This window comes from Macaca thibetana, chromosome 4 (genome assembly GCF_024542745.1).
Source record: "Macaca thibetana thibetana isolate TM-01 chromosome 4, ASM2454274v1, whole genome shotgun sequence".
Classification (NCBI taxonomy): Eukaryota; Metazoa; Chordata; class Mammalia; order Primates; family Cercopithecidae; genus Macaca; species Macaca thibetana.
In genome coordinates, this window is record NC_065581.1 from 73049347 (window position 1) to 73068938 (window position 19592).

The window sequence follows — 19592 nt, forward strand, 5'->3', positions numbered from 1 at the left end:
GTTAAACATTGTACTTCTTGATAAACATGGAGAATGTCTATGTACATTTATATCTTCTTTTCTTCTGAAACATCATTAGAATGATAGTGTAGGAATTAAAAAAAAAGTTCTATAGTTGGGAACATCCCTACCAAGAAGTTAGATGGGCCTAGTTACTCTAGAATGAAGTCATAGGTCTCCATGTACTTACATAGAGCTGCTAGTTAGCTACTTAGTGACTTTCTAAAGATGAATGGAAAGTAAGTTGAGAAAAAGCCTTTCCACGAAAAAGAAAAAAGCAATAGAAGGAAAGAAGCAGCCAAAAGGAATCAGAGACAATGGAGAGAAAATAAAAATGTGACTGCAGAAATAAAATTTTCTGTAGAAGGGTTAGAAAGTCAAGTGGAGGACATTCCCAAGACGGTGGAATAAAGGGATAAAGACATAGGTAATAGAAGAGAAAAGAGGCGAGAGTAAGAGTGGAAATCTCCTAGAAGGAGAACATTGAATTATAGACCTCAGAAGGCAAGAACTGAATAAGAAGACATCTAAAAAATAGAAATAATATCAGAACATTCCTCATTGTATGATTTGTGCTTCCAGACTAAACATGTTCTTAGTGTATGTAGCACGATGAATTCAAGCAACACAGAGGCATATTATCGTGGAAGTTTAGGGCACCCAGGATTAAGGCAAGATCCTTCAAGCTTTCAAGTCATAGGGGAGAAATAAAAAGGGGTATGAATAATCAGGAACCTAAAAGGCATAGCAGTTCTGGATGCTAAAATATATGTTCTCAAAATCTTGAAGAAAAATGGCTTTCAACCCAGAACTCAGTTATATGTGTGTGTTCAATCAGTAATTTAAGTATAAAGGTAGAACAAAGACCCTCTTGAACATGAAAGGACTCAAATATGTTCTTAGGAGAGAGCAGTGAAGGGAAGCCCCAGAGTGATAGCTGGCAGTAGTTGCAGAGAGCAGCCAAACAAGGGAAGGAGGGGCGGAAGGCAGTGTTGTTGGTTATATGAGCAAAAAAACCAAAATGTGCTCTTTTATTACCTTGATAAGATAATTAATATAAAATGCATCTTTGTGAATCACTGTTAATATTGAATGGGACTTGTGAGAAGATTGTAGTTAATACTACTTCATTGTGAACAACTAAACTGAAGAAAAAAAGGCTCAAGCCTTCAATGCAAAGAAATTCATCCTTCATGAAGAATACTCAGTAGTTCTAATGGATTCTATTCCAGGATGGTAATTCTTGTGAAGTGAGACAAAATTGTAGCTGAGTTGAATTTTAATTGTTGAATAATCACTGTGTAATTAATTCCAGAGAATGAGTGAGATTATAAAATAGCAACTGAGTACTTGTACTACTCTGAAACTTGAGATTTATCTGATCTTAAATACCTACGGGCTTAAAGTTGGTAGTGTAAAGGCTCAAGAATGAATTTTGGTATAGGCAGAAAGCAGCAGCTTTAAAAGAAATCATCGTATGTTGGTGGTTAGGAGTCAAGGCAAAATGCCCACAGCACAGTAGAGAAGAGAGTTTTGCTTGTGAGATCTACTTAAAATAAAAAAAACCAAAAAGTTTGCTTACTTTTAACTCTGGGGAAACTGAAGCTTTTTAACCCTATAAAGAACATTCCTTTGAGATATTGCCATGCTTTATGAGCTGGGAAGGCATATGAAGCTTTGGATCGTATAATCAGTGTGATCGATTATTTTTGTTTGTGAAAAGTTAACTGTTTGAGTAACTTTTTAAGTGCCTTGACAAAACCATTATGGTTTTACCAGGTTTTATAGAGAATCTCAGTAATGCATAAATTGTGTCTGTCTCAAGTCTTTGTCTGAAAATAAAAAAATCCAGGCATATTATTCCACTGGGAGACATTCCCATTATAATGTTTGATTTATTGGCTACTTAGCAGAATTTTACAGAAATCTACTTTAAAAAAACCCTAACTCCCACCAAAACTTTGCCAACTGTTTGGATAAACGTTGTATTTTTATCCATGTTTTGAGATTCTGTTTTTTTACTGTATTTCTTTAATATTAGTAATCTAGCGCATTTGTGCAAAATGCTAAATTGGAGGGCAAGTGATGAATATATCTGATTTGAGGGTATTTTCATTCCAGCAGATTGGAAATAATCAGAAAAATCTAGTTGCTGAGTAATAGCATTATTAAAAGATGATTGCTGTACTGAATTTGCTTTTTAATGGGTTTATGACACAAAGTCCCATAAGATCTGTGGACACTCAACAATCTGTATACATAAAGAATTAAATCTCTCATATGTATGGAGTTTTCTTTTAATTTTGTTTGAAATACCCAGTCAGTTATTAATTACTTAATTCCTTGTTTATGAATTCACTAATTGCTATCATCTGGTGCCCTGCTTTTGGTGCTTTTTTGCCTCATCATATTGGATTATTGCCTACCACTCTCTTCTACCAGAGACCTTTTTAATATGGTCAGTGACCTTTCTGATATGCAGATCTAGTTAGATGACCCTCAATTACCTGTAGGACAGAGTTAAGTTTGTTTACACCTTGGCATAGATCTGCCTTTATCTGTCAGGCTTTGTCTTCCACCACACGGTTTTTCCCCTTCTCCCTCTCAGTACACCTTCCAGTCATACTAAATAACATTTATATCCAATATTTCAGCTTTTCGTTTCACATCTTTGGACTTTTTTTTTTAAGAAAATTGTAATTTCGCCTTTTATTTTAAATACAGGAGTACACGTACAGGTTTGTTACATGGGTATACTGTGTGCTGCCGAGGTTTAGGGTATGGATGATTTCATCACTCAGGTGGTGAGGACAGTACCCAATAGGTAGTTTTTTAGCCCTTTCCCCCTCCCTCTCTGCCCCCTCTAGTAGTCCCCAATGTCTATGACTCCCATCTTTTTTTTTTTTTTTTTTTTTAATTGAGACGAAGTCTCACTATATTGCCTGTACTGGTCTTGAACTCCTGGACTCCAAGCAGTCCTCTTGCCTTGGCCTTCCAGAGTGCTGGGATTACAGGCATGAGCCATCATGCCTGGCTTCGGCTCCCATCTTTATGTCCATGTGTGCTCAATGTTTAGTTCCCACTTGTAAGTGTGAACATAATGTATTTGGTTTTCTATTCCTGTGTTAATTTCGCTTGGGATAATAGCCTCCAGCTGCCTCCATGTTGCTGCAAAGGGCATTATTTCATTCTTCTTAATGGCTGCATAGTATTCCATGGTGTACGTGTACTACATTTTCTTTATCCAGTCCATTGTTTATGGACACTGAGGTTGATTCCATGTCTGTTGTGAACAGTGCTGTGATGAACATACAAAGGGCATGTGTCTTTTCTTTTTCTGTGTGTGTATTTGTTTTTAATCAGGCATATTATGTTCAAAGAATGCATGTGTCTTTTTGGTAGAATGATTTATTTTCCTTGGGTATATACCCAGTCATGTGATTGCTGGTCAGAGAGTAGCTCTGTTATATATATATATTTTTTAGTTTTTATTTTTATTTTTTTGAGACTGAGTCTCACTCTGTTGCCCGGATTGGAGTGCAGTGGCATGATCTTGGCTCACTGCAACCTCCACCTTCCGGGCTCAAGCCATTCTCCTGCCTTAGAAACCTGAGTAGCTGGGACTACAGGTGCCTGTCACCACGCCTGTCTAATTTTTGGATTTTTAGTAGAGATGAGGTTTCACCATGTTAGCCAGGCTGGTCTCAATCTCCTGACCTCAAGTGATCTGCCTGCCTCAGCTTTCCAAAATGCTGGGATTATAGGTGTGAGCCACTGCGCCTGGTTGGTAACTCTGTTTTAAGTTTAGAAATCTCCAAACTGCTTTCCACAGTGGTTGAATTAATTTACATTCCAACCAACAGTGTATAAGCATTCTCTTTTTGCTGCAGGCTTGCCAGCCTCTGTTTTTTTTTTACTTTTTAATAAAAACCATTCTGACAGGTATGAGATGATATTTCATTGTGGTTTTGGTTTGCATTTCTCTGATGGTTAGTGATTATTTTTTCATATTTGTTGGCTGCTTTTTTGTCTTTTTTAAATAAGTGTTTGTTCATGTCCTTTGCCCATTTTTTAATGGAATTATTTGTATTTTGCTGAAGTTCCTCGTAGATTCTGGATCTCAATCCTTTGTTGAATGCATGGTTTGTGAATAGTTTGTGTGGTTTGTCTATTTGCTCTGTTGATAGTTGCTTTTGCCCTGCAGCAGCTCTTTAGTTTAACTAGGTCCCATTTGTCAATTTTTTTGTTGCAGTTGCTTTTGGGGACGGAACCAAAAATTCTTAACCAAGGCCAGGGTCAAGAAGGATATTTCCTAGGTTTTCTGCTAGATTTTTATAGTTTGAGGTCTTACATTTGAATCTTTATAATCCATCTTGAGTTGATTTTTTTATATGGTGAAAGGTAGGGGTCCAGTTTCATTCTTCTGCATATGGCTGGCCAGTTATCCCAGCACCATTTATTGAATAGAGAGTCCTTTTCCTATTGCTTGTTTTTGTTGACTTTGTCAAAAATCAGATGGTTGTAGGTGTGGGGCTTCATTTCTGTGTTCTCTATTCTGTCCCATTGGTCTGTCTGTTTTTGTACTACTACCATGCTGTTTTGGTTACGGTAGCCTTCCGTATAGTTTGAAGTCGGGTAGTGTGAATACACTATGATCTAATAGTCTTTTATTACTGGGACGTAAGGGTGGTTCAACATATGCAAATCAATAAATGTGATTCACCACATTGACAGAATTAAAAGCGAAAACCATCTGATCATCTCAATAGAGGCAGAAAAAGCTTTCCGTAAAATCCAGCATCCCTTCATGATAAAAACCTTCAACAGACTAGACATCAAAGGAACATACCTGAAAATAATGAGTTATCTGTGATAAACCCATAGCCAACATTCTACTGAACAGGTGAAAGATGAAACTATTCTCCTTGAGAACAGGAACAAGGCAAGAATGCCCACTCATACGACTCTTATTCAGCATAGTATTGGAAGTCCTAGCCAGAGCAATCAGGCAAGAGAATAAATAAAAGGTATTCAAATAGGAAAAAAGAAGTCAAACTATCTCTCTTTGCTGATGATACATTCTATATGTGGAAAACCCTAAAGTTTCTCCCAAAAGACTCCAAGAACTGATAAATGACTTCAGTAATGTTTCAGGACACAAAATAAACGTACAAAAATGAGTAGTATTTCTAAACAGCAGTGACGTTCAAGCTGAAAGTCAAATCGAGAACACAGTCCCGTTTACAACAGCCACATAGACAAAACGAAATACTTAAAAATATAGCTAACCAAGGAGGTGAAAGACCTCTACAAGGAGAACCACAAAACACTTCTGAAAGAAATCAGAAGGCCAGGTGCGGTGGCTCATGCCTGTAATCCCAGCACTTTGGGAGGCCAAGGCGGGTGGATCACTGGAGGTCAGGAGTTCGAGATCAGCCTGGCCAACATGGTGAAACCCCATCTCTACTAAAAATACGAAAACTAGCCAGGTGTGGTGGCGGGCCCCTGTAATCCCAGCTACTACGGAGGCTGAGGCAGGAGAATCGCTTGAATCCAAGAGGTGGAGGTTGCGGTGATTCGATCTTACCATAGCACTCCACCCTGGGTGACAAGAGCAAAACTGTCTCAAAAAAAAAAAAAAAAAGTATTTTACTTTGGTCCTTTCTTTATGTGGCACACCTAGGTTAAGGGAGAACAAACATGTTTATAGGCAAGAGCGTCTCATTTTTGTAATTTATCATCAACATTTGAAATTTAAAAATTAATATTTAAAAAGTATTAGCCCTAGGGAGTCAATAAGGCAAGCAAATATAGACTTGTTTGTAAAGCAAGAAAATACTTGCTTTCTTTTTTTCAGTGTGAATTTACTTACTACAAGGTAGGGTTTGTATGTAGGCTAGAGTTTGAACCTACATTTCAAGGAATGAAATGAAACAAGATAGCTCTTATTTCTTGATTTTTGCCTGTTTTTTTGGGCCTAAGTTAGCGTTCTCAAATGGGGAGAAGATGAGGAAGGAGAAAGTAGGTGTAGGCTAACTTTACCCATGCTATAGTGCTTTTGGATAGAAGCATAGCACTGCTTCTCTGAGTATTTCCTGCTTTTCCCCAGGCATTTGAGTACCTGGGATATTATCACTTTAGTTATTCCCCTTCCCCCAATAATTAATTCCAATTCTTTTAATGACAATGGTGGTAACTTTATAATTTTAGGAGTTTCTAGGATCTTATTTCTGTGTGTGCTTTTGTTTTTTATTTAGAAAGAATGTGCTTTTGTTTTTTGTTTAGGATGAAAAATACTAATTTTTTTTCTGGTACTATGCCTGACACATATTGGGAATTCAATAAATGTTTGTAGAATGCATTTGTAATAATTTCACTTTATGGTTCAACCCCCCTCCACACTCTACTCTCCCCAAACAGTCCTGTCGTAAGAGTGAGCCCTTACTTTCACAAAAGAAATTTCAAAATTGGTTATGTGGCTGAACAAAGGTAAATGAGTCAACATAATCACTCAGAAGCACCATACAGTGTGTTCCCTAACATAATTAAGAGGAGATGGGACCTGGGAGCTGCTGAGAAGTACCAAGGCTTCTATCTCAAGGGCCGTACAAGCGGATGTCCTTAATGTATTTTCAGTATTTCACAAAGCCTGATGGAAGGTTTATATTTGCTGTGATTAAGCTGAAGTAGGCCAAGGTATCAGATTTCTTACTGGAGTAACACCCAGCCTGGGTGACAGAGTGAGACCCTGTCTCAAAAAAAGAAAAAGAAATTGTCATTTAATAAGAAGAAGATAATTGTGAAAGAAACAAATTTAAACGGGGAGATAGGAGGTCAGTTTAGGATATGAAAAGTTTGAGATGGCTGTTCATTTCCTAAGTAGTGATATTGAATAGGCTATGAGCTCTAGATGTCTGGAGTTAGGAGAGAGGTATCAGTTAGAGATAGAAAATGGGGCATTATTATTACTATTTTTTTGAGACAAGGTCTCACTCCGTTACCAAGGCTGAAGTGCAGTAGTGGCACAATCTTGACTCACTACAATCTCCGTCCCCAGGTTCAAGAGTTCTCGTGTGTCAGCCACCTGAATAGCTGGAATTACAGGTGCGCGCCACCGTACCGGGATAATTTTTGCATTTTTAGTAGAGATGGGATTTCTCCATGTTGGCCAGGTTGGTCTCGAACTCCTGAGCTCAAGTTATCCACTTGCCTCTGCCTTCCAGAGTGCTGACATTACAGGTGTGTGAGCCGCCGTGCCTGGCCACATGGGATGTTATTAGCATATTAATAACATTGATGCCATCATTAGCCATATGGATAATGTTTAAAGCCCTAAAACTAGGTGTATTACTTTGTTTTCACACTGCTGTAAAGAACTTCCCTGAGACTGGGTCATTTATAAAGGAAAGAGGTTTAATTGACTCACGGTTTTGTATGGCTGGGTAGGTGTCAGGAAATTTACAATCATGGCAGAAAGCGAAGGGGAAGCAAGCACCTTCTTCACAAGGCGCTTCACAGAAGGGAGGAGGGGAAGGGGGGGAGAAGAGCGAAAGAGAGGGGCGAGAGGAGGAGGAGAGAGGAGAGGAGAGGAGGGGTTGTTGTTGCATGGCTTAAGAAGGAATAGGATCTGGTGGGTGAGTAGTGACTGGTTTTAGATGGGGTAAGAATAATATGGACTTAGTAACAGGATGAAAGGAAGACTGTATGGGTACAGATGCACATTGATATGTAGAGGTGATGGCAAGAGCTTAAAATTTTTTTTTAATGAGAAAACTTGTATTTGCATTTTCAGAGATACTTTAGTAGAATACTGTCTTCAAAGCATGTTGTGGAGTGGGGTTGGAAGTTAAAGTGGCCCTTGGACATTTGGAAAAATAATTTGAGGGCTGGGCAAGTGGCTCACGCCTGTAATCCCAGCACTTTGGGAGGCCAAGGCGAGTGGATCACCTGAGGTCAGGAGTTCAACACCAGCCTGGTCAACCTGGTGAAACCCCGTCTCTACTAAAAATACAAAAATTAGCTGGGTGTGGTGGTGGGCGCCTGTAATCCCAGCTACTCAGGAGGCTGAGGCAGGAGAATCACTTGAACCTGGAAGGTGGAGGTTGCAGTGAGCTGAGATCACACCATTGCACTCCAGCCTGGGTGACAGAGCAAGACTTCCTCTCAAAAAAAAAATTTTTGACTCTCATCTTATAGAATATCTGAATATACTTACTGCATAATTTTTATATCAGTTAAGAAAGAATAATATATTTTATAATTGATTCAAGAAATGAAAAATTCCAGTTCTTTTGATTGTCTCTCTGATTCTCAGTGAGTCATTTAAATGCACTACTAACCAGAAGACAAAATTAGCTTCCTGTATAAAGCATGTTTACCTTTTAAAACTATTTTTTTGGCTGGGCATGGTGGCTCGTGCCTGTAATCCTAGCACTTTGGGAGGCCGAGGTAGGCGGATCATCTGAGGTCAGGAGTTTGAGTCCAGCCTGGCCAACATGGTGAAACCCTGTCTCTACTAAAAATATAAAAATTAGCTGGGTGTGGTAGCACGTGCCTGTAATCCCAGCTACTTCGGAGGCTGAGTCAAGAGAATTGCTTGAACCCAGGAGACGGAGGTTGCAGTGCGCCGGGACCACGCCACTGGACTCTAGTCTGGGTGACAGAGCGAGAGACTCAGTCTCATTGAAAAAAAAGACAGTCTCTCGCTCTGTCACCCAGGCTGGAGTATAGTGGCGTGATCATGACTCACTAGCCTCAACCTCCCAGGCTGAAGTGATCCTTCCACTTCAGCCTCCCAGCCACGCCAGCTGGGACCACAGGCATGCAGCACTTCACCCAGCTAGTTTTTGTATTTTTTTGTAGAGACAGGGGTCTCACTTTGTTGCCCAGGCTAGTCTTGAACTCTTGGGCTCAAGCAATCTCTCCACCTTGGCCTCCCAAAGTTCTGGGATTACAGGCATGAGCCACTGCACCTGGTGGAAAAAACTCTTAAACCTAGCACAAATTACAAAACTAGGTAACTTCTGGGTGTATCATTGGATAATAAACAAGATTAGTCACTGCATATGGAATATTTAAATCACTTGGGATGAATATCTTGCTATTATATTCTGATACTTTAACATCTGTGAAAGAAATTTTTAGTATCTAGGTAAACTGGAATGTTTAGTCTCTTAAAAATATAGGGCTTTTTCTGAAAAAGTCTGCTTTTTGTCCATAGTATTGTGATAAAGATTACATATATTATATGAATTATGTCTAAATCCAAATCTGTCTTGTGATGGTAATTTATGTAGGCGTTTATATTTGAAATATAGTTTATGATTTCTTCTCTGAAAATCTGTAAAAACATTATATAATCATTATATATATTATATAATCAGTTCTCACAATTCAGATTGTATAGTATTTATAGTAATTTTCCTGGTATCAGTTTCCAAATCATGTATTTTAAAATATTTCATAGTAAGCTTATTAATGACATACTTGCTTTTATTTTTTTAATCCTCTTTTTTTTTTGTTAGCACATTAATCTTAGCTATATCAGTTAAGTTAGTGGTGGTGGTTGCTGTTTCTAAGAATCAAGTGATAGCGGACTTAGCTTTAAGCATTGATTGCTGCATTGGAGTTTCTTAGGTTATACTTGGAAGTCACTTTGTAAAAAGGTCATACATCAGGACCAGGGCCGTGATTAACTAGACTTTCAGAAGGGGTGTCATAGCTGGAATAGACAGTCTTATTTTGAAAAACAATTGATCTGCATATTTTGTCATCAGTATCTCAGCCTAAAGCAGTGCCTGGCACATAGCAGGTACTCAGTAAATATTCATTGAAAATAAATATCAAAATTACTTCTTAATTAAATTGTGATAGTTAATTTTTAGATATTGTTAATGTTCAGATATTTTCTTCTTTGTCCTGAGTTTGGACTTAGTGATGGGTGTTTTCCTTCCATTGTTAATAAAAGTTTATTGCTGATAAAACCAAGATATTCACAATAAGTTTCAGTACTTATGTTCAATTAATACTGTATTATAGCAATAAAATATCCAAATTTTGTGCAACTAGCTGAAGATTAACTTGGATTAATTTTCCAGGGAGGCTTTTTCTTTTTGGTTTTTGATTTTGATTTTTGACACAGGGTCTTGCTCTGTCACCCAGGCTGGAGTGCAATGGCGCGATCATGGCTCACTGCAGCCTTGGCCACCTGGGCTGAAGCTATTCGTTCGCTTCAGCCTCTTAAGTAGCTGTGACTACAGGTGTGTACTGTCATGCCCGACTAATGTTCGTACTTTTGATAGAGACAAGGTCTCACTATGTTGCCCAGAGTGGCCTCTTGGACTCAAGCAATCCTCCCACCTTGGGCCTTTTCAAGGTAATTTAGTGACTAAAGGGAACCCTGCTGAAATGTTTTTGAGAATGATTCAATTCCTGAACTTTGGTTCAGGAACCAAAATGCTTGATAAAAGATTGTGCTAGGTACACACAAAACTCACTAGCCACAGCCAGCTGTTACCTGGTGCCCCATTTTCTCACAGTATCTGGATACCAGGGAAGCTAATAGCCTTAGGATACACTGATAGAGGTGAGAGGAGTTGCCAGTTTAAAACTTGTGTGCCAAAGGTGCACATAACATTGTTTTGATCAGCAAGGCCAGGGCTTGGCCAGATGAAAGAGTAATCTTTTTAAAAGGCTAACTTGATATATCTACCCTACCCCTTCATACTCCCCTCCACTGGAATTTAAGATCCCTGAGGGCAGGGATTTTGCCAATTCTGTTTACTCTTCTATTCTAATTGATTGTTTTCCTAATAGATAGAAGGCTCCCTGAGGCCCGATACCTTGTCTCTTTTTGCTCATCTTTATACCCCCAACACCTGGCAGTATGTGGTACATGGTAGGTGGCTAAATAAATAATAGTTAACAGAATAAATGACTCTGTAAGGCAGTCTTGGAAGGGTTCTGTTTGCCATATGCTTTCTCCTTTTTGATATCTTATTCTAGCACTTACAGCCAAAACCCAAATTACTTTTAGCTGGTACTTAATGTCTAATACCCTAACATAAATATATAATTTTTTTTTTTTTTTCTTTCCAGACAGGGTCTCACTCTGTCAACCCAGGCTGGAGTGCAGTGGCATGATCTTGGCTCACTGCAAGCTCTGCCTCCTGGGTTCAAGTGATTCTTGTGCCTGAGCTGCCCAAGTAGCTGGGATTACAGGTGCGGCCAGAATGCCCAGCTAATTTTTGTATTTTTAGTAGCAATGGGGTTTCACCATGTTAGCCAGGCTAGTCTCGAACTCCTGACCTCAAGTGATTTGCCTGCCTTGGCCTCCCAAAGTGTTGGGAGGTGCGAACCACGGTGCCCGGCCTTAACCTAACTATATTTCTAAAAGGGTAACTTTTGAAGATAATGGTGACGTGGCAGGCAACGGCTCATATTTTGTGATATGAATCTGCCTATTCTGCCTGTAGTATTTAATACATAGGTGTTACTGGAGTTATTGGAGATGCAGATAAAAGAGAATATGGTTGTGTATGTTTTTGTTACTCTCGCCTGCAGTAAGTTTGCTCCCCAGGGAGCCTCCTGGTGAATGTTTTTAACATTTTGATACAGAAAAAATGAAAAATTAGTGTAGTAGCCTTGAAAGGCCACGGATTGCCTTCTGTGGATTACATAGTGCTTCTGTGGATTACTTCTACACATTACCACAGCATTTACATTAAAAATACATATCAATTGTCAATGAAGTACTAAAAGTAAGATAATTTTCAGTTAATGATGGGGAATCATCTCTCTTAGAATAACAGTAGGAATTTCCAAGATTTAAAATTTCCTTAACCCCAATAATTATTATTTTTTTCTTTTAGTATTCGTGCGAAGTATATGTAGTTAGAAAGTTAGAATGTGTTTAAGACTTTTAGTACAATAGCACTGGGAATTGAGACTGTCTTTTAAAAATTTCCCTTATAGTGAGTGTCTTTTTAGGTACTCTTCATACCCAAACATGTTTAGTTAGAATGAATATTGACCACATGGATTTTCTGGGAACAGATATTAACATATCTGAAAGAATTTTGTCACCTTTGGTGGGATGAATAAATCAGATTTCATTAATGAAGGATAATTTGTGTTTAAATATTTAGGATTCCAAAAACAATTAAATGAAGACATTAAAAAAAGAGGTTTATTCTAGTGAAAACCTTGCACTAGATACAAAGTAATACTTAATTTAAGCCTGGGCAACATGGCAAAACCTCTCCTCTACTAAAAATACAAAAAGATTAGCTGGATGTGGTGGCACATGCTTGTAGTTCCCAACCATTTGGGAGGCTGAGGCATGAGAATTGCTTGAAACTGGGAGGCAGAGGTTGCACTGAGCTGAGATCATGCCACTGCACTCCAGCCTGGGCAACAGAGCAAGACTCTGTCTCATTAAAAAAAAAAAAAAAAAAAAAAAATTAATAGAAGGGGGAAGTGAGTGTCCATGGCTTCTTCCAGGCAGAAGTACATCATTATCACATAGAATAAGACATGTTCAGATTGTTGGGAACAAGCCCCCCAAAAATCTAGCCATAAACTGGCCCCAAAACTGGCCATAAACAAAATCTCTGCAGCACTGTGACGTGTTCATGATGGCCATAATGCCCATGCTGGAAGGTTGTGGATTTACTGGAATGAGGGCAAGGAACACCTGGCCTGCCCAGGGCGGAAAACCGCTTAAAGGCATTCTTAAGCCACAAACAATAGCATGAGCGATCTGTGCCATAAGGACATGTTCCTGCTGCAGATAACCTAGCCAGACCCACCCCTTTATTTCGGCCCATCCCTTCGTTTCCCATAAGGGATACTTTTAGTTAATCCTTATCTATAGAAACAATGCTAATGACTGACTTGCTGTTAATAAATACGTGGGTAAATCTCTGTTCTGGGCTCTCAGCTCTGAAGCCTGTGAGACCCCTGATTTCCCACTTCACACCTCTGTATTTCTGTGTGTGTGTCTTTAATTCCTCTAGCACCGCTGGGTTAGGGTCTCCACAGATAAAAAACTGAACTGGGCCACAGTCACTTGGGCAGTGACTGTCTTTGATGACAGTGCTCAATGTGGCTGTCTCTTGGATCATATTATTCCAGTCTGGACTGGGAGTTTGCCTCTGTATAGTAGAGTTCTAGGTTAGAATTAACTTTCCTTTAGAATTTTAAAAACATTGTTTTATTTACTTACTGCTTTGAGTGCTGTTGAATCCATTGTGATTAATGATCCTTAGAAGGACCCGTTCTTTTTTCTTCTTACTAATCTCTCTGGAAATATGTTACACATTTTATTTATTTCTGGTGTTCTGAAATTTGACAGTGGTGTCTCTGTGTGTCTGTTTTCTAGTACATTGTTGAGGGCTCCCTGGAAATTTTGACTAGACGCTAGTAAATCATGTCTTTTGGTTCTGGTGTATTTTCTTTGGATATTTCAAAGCCTTCTTCCTCTCTTTTTGGGGAGTGGGCGTGTGGAGGGATTTTTTTTTCCTGGTATTTTGGTGCTGGATTATTTTTACTAGTCTCATGTTCACATTTTATTTTCCTTTTTCTCTTATCCCCCAATTTTCTATTGTTACAGGAAAGGGGTCCTGATCCAGACCCCAAGAGAGAGGGGTCTTGAATCTCACGCAAGAAAGAATTTCAGACGAGTCCATAAAGTGAAGGGAAGTTTATTTAGAAAGTAAGGGAATAAAGAATAGCTGCTCCACAGACGGAGTAGCCCCGAAGGCTGCTGGTTGCCCATTTTTATGTTTACTTCTTGATTATACTACCAGAGGTCTCTCTTGTTGCCATCTTGGTTTTGATGGGTTTTAGCCAGCTGCTTTACTATTGCCTGTTTCATCAGCAGGGTCTTTATGACTTGTGTCTTGTGCTGACCTCCTCTCTCATCCTGTGACTTAGGATGCCTTAAATGTCTAAAACCCAGTACGTTTTAGCCTTATTTTACCCACCTCCTATTCAAGATGGAGTTGCTCTGGTTCACATGCCTCTCATTCTGTCTCTTTCATTTTATTTTAACTCTCTGAAAGATTCCCTTGTCTTTATCTTCTATAGCTTCTAGTGAATATTTCATTTCTATTATTATGTTGTTAAAGAAAAATTATTCTGACCCTTGTTAAAACAGCAAGGAATACTTTATTCAAGACTCTTGCGGTAGGGGTGGTATTAGTCTGATAGAAGTGTAGACTGCTCAGGCTGCCGTAACAAAATACCACAAACATTTGTATTCTAACAACAGAAATTTTTTTTCACAGTTTTGTAACCTGGATATCTGAGGTCAGTGTGTCATCGCGGTTGAGTTTTGATAAGAGCACTTTTCCTGGCTTCTAGGTGGCTGCCTTTTCTCTGCGTGTTCACTTGGCCTTTCCATGGTGCATGTACTTGGAGAGAGATCTATTTCTCTCTCTTCCTCTTATTATATGGCCACCAATCCTATCTGATTAGAACCCTACCCTTCCGACCTCATTTAATCTTAATTACCTCCTAAAAGCCCTGTCTCCAAATGCAGAGACATTGAGGGTTAAGGCTTAAACATATGAATTTGGGGGGAACAAAATTCAGTCCATAGCAGTACTTTCAGTTCTTATCAAGGGGTATTGCAGTAGCGGGGGAGAGATGGGCCTCAAGTCCTGAATATGGCAAAGACAGCTGGGGATTGTGAACCCAGAATATCTGAGACAGGTCTCAACCAATTTAGAAAGTTTATTTTGCCAACGTTAAGGATGCACCTGTGACACAGCCACGGGAGGTTCTGAGGACATGTACCCAAGGTGGTCAGGGCACAGCTTGGTTTTATGTATTTTAGGTAGACATGAGACATCAATTAATTTGTGTAAGATGTACATTGATTTCGTCCAGAAAGGCGGATAAACTTGAGGCAGGGGGAGGGGACTTCCAAATCTTAGGTAGAAAAGAGACAAACTGTTGCATTATTTTGAGTCTCTGATTAACCTTTCACAGAGTACACAATTTATATGTGAGAGGAGGGTAGAGGAAATAATCTTATGCCTTAGTCTGGCTTAGTGAAACAATATGGTAGAAAAAGCAATGAGATGTGCGTTTGTCTCACATGAGCCTCAGCGGGATGACTTTGAGTTCTGGCTGTCCTTCATCCACAAGGAGTTTCCTTGTGGGCAAATTGTGAGGGAGGTATGTAGCTTTAAAAAAAAAATCTTTGTAGCTCTCTTGTTTAGGAATAAAATGGGAGGTAGGCCTGCCTGACATAGTCCCCAGCTTGACTTTTTCCTTGGCTTAGTGTTGGGGTTCCGAGAATTTTTTCTTTTCACAGGATTTACAGCCAAGGAATAGAGCGAGTGGATCAGTGGATGGAAAATTATTCATGAAGACATCAAGGGCATGGAAAGTCTTGCCAAACTGACTTAACAGGATTTTTACTGAGGTCAGGTCAGGGACTTTAGAGTGTTAATGGAAAAAGCAAACTGTAAAATATTTAAAGAGGTTTATTCGGAGCCAGTATGAGTGACTATGGCCCGATGAACAGTCTCAAGAAGTTCTGAGAAAGTGTGTGTGAGGTGGTTGGGTTACAATTTGGTTTTATACATTTTAGGAAGGCAGGAATTACAGGCGAAGACATAATACATGGAAGGTGTATGTTGGTTCTGCCTGAAAACTGGGAAATCTTGAAGTTGGGGGACGGCGGAATGGGGAGCTTATGGGTCCTAGGTGGATTCAGAGATTTTCTCATCGGCAGTTGAAAGAGTTAAGCTTTGTCTAAAGACTCGAAGTCAGTAGAAAGAAATGCTCGAGTTAAGATAAGAGGGACGTCAGTCGGGCACGCTGGCTGAGGCTTGTGAATCCTAGCACTTTGGGAGGCCGAACCAGGTGGATCACTTAAGGTCAGGAGTTCGAGACCAGCCTGGCTAACATGGTGAAACCTTGTCTCTACTAAAACAAAAAAAAAAGAAAAGAAGAAAAGCAAAAATTAGCTGGACGTGGTGGCAGGTGACTGTAATCCCAGCTACTCCAGAGGCCGAGGCAGGAGAATTGGTTGAACCCTGGAGGCGGAGGTTGCAGTGAGCCCAGATTACCCCATTGCCCTGCAGCCTGGGCAACAGAGTGAGACTGACTCAGAAAAAAAAAAAAAAAAAAAAAAAAAAAGATCCGTAGATGTTGAGGTTCTTGTTATGTAGGGAAGCTAAAGGTAGCAGGCTACAGAGAGAATGATGGTAAATGTCTCTTTTCAGACCTTAAAAGATGTCAGACTTAGTTAATCTCGCCCAGATCCATCCTGGAAATGCCTGGCTGCGTTAATTACTATGAAATTCTCTGCAGATGCAAATTTCCCCCACAGAAGACGGCTTTGTAGGGCCATTTCAAAATACGTCAAATATATTTTGGGGTAAAATATTTTTATTCCCTTCAGGGTCTGCTGTCTGGCATGTGGATACTGTACCAGAGTCAGGTTGAAATGTGTCTTATTGCTGCAAAGCATCTGTTTTGTGAGTCTTATGATCTCGATTTTAATGTTAATATTGGTCAGTTGTGCCTAAATTCCAAAAGGGAGGGGGGTATAATGAGGCATGTCTGACCTCCCTTCCTGTCTTGGCTGGGAATTCAGTTTTTCAAGTTCCTCTGGGTTTCCCCCGTCCTAGAGGGATCCCCATTCAGTTGGTTAGGGGCTTAGGATTTTATTTTTGGTTTATGATGTGAAAGGTGGGGGATTGGAATTGGATCAAGTGTCAAGGGTTGGGGAATGTTTCTGAATTGATTTAGCAGGATTCTTGCTAAAACTGGGCTGTGCAGGCCTGGCAGGGATAGAACGGAGTTAAGGCCAAGGTTGAGGCCTTGTTGAGGAGAGGTTTCAGAGGAGCCTAATTAAAGTTGGTTGGTCAAGGAGAGAGTCTCGGCCAGGGGCAATGGCTTTGCCTGTAATCCCAGTTACTCAGAAGGCTGAGGTGGGAGGATTGCCTGAGTCCAGGAGTTCGAGGCTGCAGTGAGCCGTGATTGTACCATTGCACTCCAGCCTGGGCGAAAAAGTGAGATCCTATCGCCTAAGCAGTTTTTTTGTTTTTGTTTTTTTTGGCATACCCATGATTTTTTTTAGTGTTTCTCATTCCAGAGTCTTCTCCAGAGAATAGGCTCTAGACTTTTCTTGGTGGGGGTGGTGGGGATTGGGCGGGGTGGGGGGGTCAGTTTGTCCATTAATATGGCGTTTGTGTGGCTGGTGTTAGGAAATCTCTTTCTCAAACAACTTTCACCTAGTTTTCCTTATTTTAGATTTCACCCTTGTTCTGGAACCTTGTACTGAATTTCTTGTATCTTTTGAGGATTCTGTAGTATAATTTGGGTTGGTTTTCATATTTTCAAATTCATGCCTTGGAATTCAGCTCTTTTGTGGTTGCTGTTGGTTGCCTCTCAACCATTTGCTTTCCAAATTAGAAAATGCTTCTGTTTTCTGCTTTTTGCTTCTCTCCATCCTCATGGGCTGATGTATTTGTAAAGAATCCCTGTACTGTAGAAAGAGGGCTTTGATGAAGGAGCATCGTTAGCTGTGTGCCTTTAAATTTGTTACCTTAACTGGGAAGTCATAGTTAACAGTTGAAAATAGGAAAGTAGTTTGAAGTTTAATTTGCCATTCTTTTTTGGACTTTGGGAGTTTTGCTTTGCTGTGATTTTTCTTTTCTTTTTTTTCACTGTCACAAATTTTACACACAGTGACATCAGGTGATTTTTCCTAAATGATCCCTCTTGTCTATTCTGTAATTTCTCTTTGTGTTTAAAATGACCACAACTATTGTCTTGAAACTCACTGGTGGCTTCAAACAAGGGATATAGTGGGGAAGGAAAGGGGAAAGGGGGAGGGGTGTGACTAGTATCTATTGGGTGCCAGTAGAACAGTGATCTCAGTTTTGTCACTTAATCCTCGCAGCAATTCTGAAAGGTAAGTGATATCCCACCGTATGGATAAGGACAAAGATAAAAATCGAAGAGGTTAAATAACTTGCTTAAGAGCTTGTCAGAAAGTGGTGGAGCTGAGTTTCAAGCCTAGGTTTTTTTTTTTTTTTTTTTTTTTTTTTCCAGAGACAGGGTCTTACTCTGTCTCCCAGGCTGGAGTGCAGTGGCACAATGATAGCTTACTGCAACTTTGAACTGGATTCAAGTCATGTTCCTGCCTCAGCCTCCTGAGTAGCCAGGACTACAGGGCTATGCCATCATTCCGGGCTGATATTTAAAATTTTTGATTTTTGTATAGGTGAAGTCTTGGTGTGTTGTTCAGGCTGGTCTTGAACTCCTAGGATCAAGTGATCCTCCCACTTCGGCTTCTCCAAAGTGCTTTTTTTAAAAATTAAATTTTTTGTGTGTGTTGATACATAGTAGGTATATATATTATGGGGTACACGAGATATTTTGATACAGGTGTACAGTGTGCCATAGTCACATTGTGGTAAATGAAGTACCCAGCAACTCAAGGATTTATTCTTTCTTTGTGCCACAAACAATCCAATTGTACTATTTTAGTTATTTTTAAATGACAGTAAGTTACTATTGACTAGTCACCCTTTTGTGCTATCAAATACTAGATCTTATTCATTCTAACTATATTTTTGTACCCATTAACCATCCCTACTCCCCACCCCACTACCTTCCCAGCCTCAATTATCATTCTACTCCCTGTCTTCATGAGTTCAATTGTTTCCTTTTTTTTTTTTTTTTTTTTTTTTAGCTCCCGCAGATAGTGAGAACATGTGAAGTTTTCCTTTCTCCGCCTGGCTTGTTTCATTTAACGTAATGACCTCCAGTTCCACCCATGTTGTTGTAAATGACAGGATCTTTCTTTTTCATGACTGAATAATACTCCATTGTATATATGTACCATGTTTTCTTTATCCATTCTTCTGCTCATGGGCACTTGGGTTGCTTCCAGATCTTGGCTATTGAGAATAGTGCTGCAGTAAAAATGGAAGTGCAGATATCTCTTCAATATACTGATTCCTTTCTCTTGAGTATATTCCTAACAGTAGGATTGCTGGATCATATGGTCTTCATATTTTTAGTTTTTTGAGGAACCTCCAAACTGTTCTCCATAGTAGTTGTATTAAATGGTTTTATAATTACAGTTTTAGAATATTCTGTGTACTTAACTATTACCAGTGAGTTTTGTACCTTCAGATGATTTCTTGTTGCTCATTAATGTCCTTTTCTTTTGGATTGATGCCACCTGGGAGGCAGGGCCTGGCGTCAGGAACCTTAGAAATCTACCTGCTGCTGTATTCTCTGAAGCTGAGCTGGCACCCAAGCCACAGACAAAGTTCTTCCCACTCTTTCTCCTCTTTCCTCAAGCAAAGAGTCTCTCTCCATGGCCACCACCATTCCAGGCCCATGGCAAGTACAGCCTGGCTACTGCCAAAATGTTCACTCAAGGCCCAAGAGTTCTTCAGTCAGTTCGTGGTGCATGCTACCAGTCCTCAGTCTCCCCCTTTAGAACAGTGGCCTCCCCTCTGGCCCAGGGCACATCTGGAAATGCCACCCAAGAGTCAAGGACGGGGATCAGGGACCCCAGGAGCCTGCTTGGTGCTCGTTAACCCACTCTGGCTGAG

The 19592-nt window shown here is 39.8% G+C and overlaps 3 protein-coding genes across 13 annotated transcripts in view; 1 reads left to right on the forward strand and 2 right to left on the reverse strand.

Moving 5' to 3' along the window:
- COL12A1 (collagen type XII alpha 1 chain) overlaps window positions 1-19592 on the reverse strand; it is a 1021934-nt gene that overhangs the window by 718467 nt on the left and 283875 nt on the right. The window lies entirely within an intron of this gene.
- LOC126952142 (cytochrome c oxidase subunit 7A2, mitochondrial) overlaps window positions 1-19592 on the reverse strand; it is a 1153643-nt gene that overhangs the window by 557913 nt on the left and 576138 nt on the right. The window lies entirely within an intron of this gene.
- The window catches only part of MYO6 (myosin VI), a 161674-nt gene that overhangs the window by 45626 nt on the left and 96456 nt on the right, over window positions 1-19592 (forward strand). The gene's annotated exons all lie outside the window — the stretch shown is intronic.